Below are 2,649 nucleotides of genomic sequence, written 5' to 3' on the forward strand. Positions count from 1 at the left end.
CCACTTGGAATCCTGCCTGGATGCAGGAAGTGGGCAATTCAGGATCCATACCTCCCACTGGTAGGAGTCTCAGCTAGAGTTTCTCCCATAGACACCTGGGGCCTCCCTCCATCCCAGGATTCTGGCATGTCCTTAAAATTTCACCCGTCACAGCCGATTTCCCTTCTCTCTCCCCTGCTCTCCCTACCTGATCTCCTACCTGCCCTGATCCCACCCCCATCTCCTATCCCATCCATTACCTTCCCTCCATCCACCTCCAATATTTATTTTATTTCCCCTCTGAGAAAGATTCAGACGTGCTCCTTTGGGCCTCCTTGTTATTTGGCTTCTTTGGGTCTGTGGGTTATAGGAAGTGTGTCCTGGGCCTTACCACTAATATCTACTTATAAATGAGTATGTACCATGCATGACATTTTGGATGTGGGTTACCACACTCAGAATGATATTTTCCAATTCCATCCATTTGCCTGAAAAATTCATGATGTCCTTGAAATAACTGAGTAGTACTCCATAGTGTAAATGAACCACATTTTCTCAATCTATTCTTTGGTTAAGGGGATATCTATGTTTTGTCCAGTTTCTGGCTATTAAAAATAAAGTTGCTATGAATATAGTTGAGCAAGTGTTCTTGTGGCACACAATAAAGGCGATACACATCAGGCTAGTAGCCAATTTCAAAATAAGAGGAGATAAATTTAAAGCAATTCTACTAAAATCAGGGATAAGACAAGGATTTCCATTCTCTCCCGACCTCTTCAATATAGTACTTGAAGTTCAAACTAATACTTTTAATGCTTGTTCAAGGACATAGAAACAAACACTGTGAGAAGAATGAATGAATGAATGAATGAATGAATGAATGAATGAATAAATAAATAAATAAATTCAGCCACTTACTTCATACCCTCTTCCAGGGTGAAGCTCATGCTTCTGCTTGACCCTCACCTCCATGCACCAATAAAAACAACCCTTTTAAAATGCAGGTCTCATATCTAGTACCCTCACTAGTGTGGCCACCCATATCTGAGCCAAGCCAATCTCTTGGCTTATGCCAAAAGCTACTCTGCTGCTAACATAGTCTTCTAACATGCTACATCTAAACTCTGCATCCAGCAAGATCTATCCTTACTCTAATTTGGACAAGAGAGAAATCCTGGAGAGAACTCAATGAAGCTAAATTGATGGTGGAATTTAAACACCCAACAACAAAACTAGAAAACTCATAGGAAAGTCTCATACACAGAAGACAGGACATTGATACTGGAAGAAAAATAAAAGTATCTAGACTAAATAAGCAAGAAATTTAAAACAAGCAAACAAATGAGAAAGAAACCTACAGTAAATGTGAAATACCACGAGAAAACTAAACCTTCAAAATATGGGCATAGATGAGGGAGAAGAAATCCAGGTCAATGGCATAGATTAGATCTTCAATAAGATCATAGAAGAAAACTTCCCCGAACTAAAGAAACAGATGTCAATCAACATACAAGAAACATATAAAACAACTGTAATGGCTATTCCTGGTTGTCAACTTGATTATATCTGGAATGAACTGCAATCCAGAATTGGAGGGTTCATCTGTGATCCAGATCTTGAGGCTGGAAGACACAAATTTCTGACCTGGATCTTGGCATGGAGATCTTGACTCATAGTGGCCATGGAAAGCTTAGGCACAGGCAAGGTAATATATGCCTTTAATCCCAGGATACTGAAGCAAGGAGATCTCTGAATTCAAGGTCAGTCTGGGAAAAAGCAAGTCCCAGATCCAGGCATAGTAGTTCACACCTTTAATCTGGGCCACACCTTCTGCTGGAGGCCTACATAAGGACATTGGAAGCAGGAAGACTCACTCTTCTTCACCTGCTTGCACTTACATACCAGCACATCTGTTTGAATCTGCTTCTACAGAAGACCAGCAGAAACAACTAGCCTCATGGGTATGAGCAACTACTAGATTCTTGGACTTCCCACTCACAGCTGACCATTGTTGGGTTAGTTGGACTACAGACTATAGGTCATCACATTAAATCCCCTCAATATAGAGAGACATTATCTAAGTTCTGTCACTCTAGAGAACCCTGACTAATACAACTACAAACATATGATGTCAGAAAAGAAATCCCCCTCAAAATGATAAAAGTACAAAACTGAGAAGGGATATGAAAAGCCGTAGGAAAAAGACCAGCACACATATTAAAGGAGGCTCAATACAATAACACCTGACTTCTCAATAGGGTTTCTAAAAGGGTCTGGATGGATGTTCTAAAGGTTCATAGAGACTCAGTCCAGACTACTATAACCAGCAAAACTATCAGTCACAGTTGGAGGGAAAAACATCTCATGATATAAAAGAAAATTGGGGTAGTTTATTTATTCCTTTTTTTCTTTCATTAGATACTTTTCTCCATAGTATATCCTGATTTTACTTTCCAACCCCTCTACTCCTCCTATTTTTTCCCACCCACCTCTCCTCCCCCCAGGATCCACTCCCTTTCTGTCTCTCGTTATAAAAGAACAGGTTTCTAAGAATTATCAACCAAACATGACAAAATAAAATATAATAAGTTGAAGCAAAGCCTATCCTATTGGAGTTAGACACAGAAACCCGACAGGAGAAAAAGTGTCCCAAGAGCAGGCACAAGAGTA

This window comes from Mus caroli, unplaced genomic scaffold, assembly GCF_978045245.1.
Source record: "Mus caroli unplaced genomic scaffold, Mus_caroli_1 scaffold_5, whole genome shotgun sequence".
Classification (NCBI taxonomy): domain Eukaryota; kingdom Metazoa; phylum Chordata; class Mammalia; order Rodentia; family Muridae; genus Mus; species Mus caroli.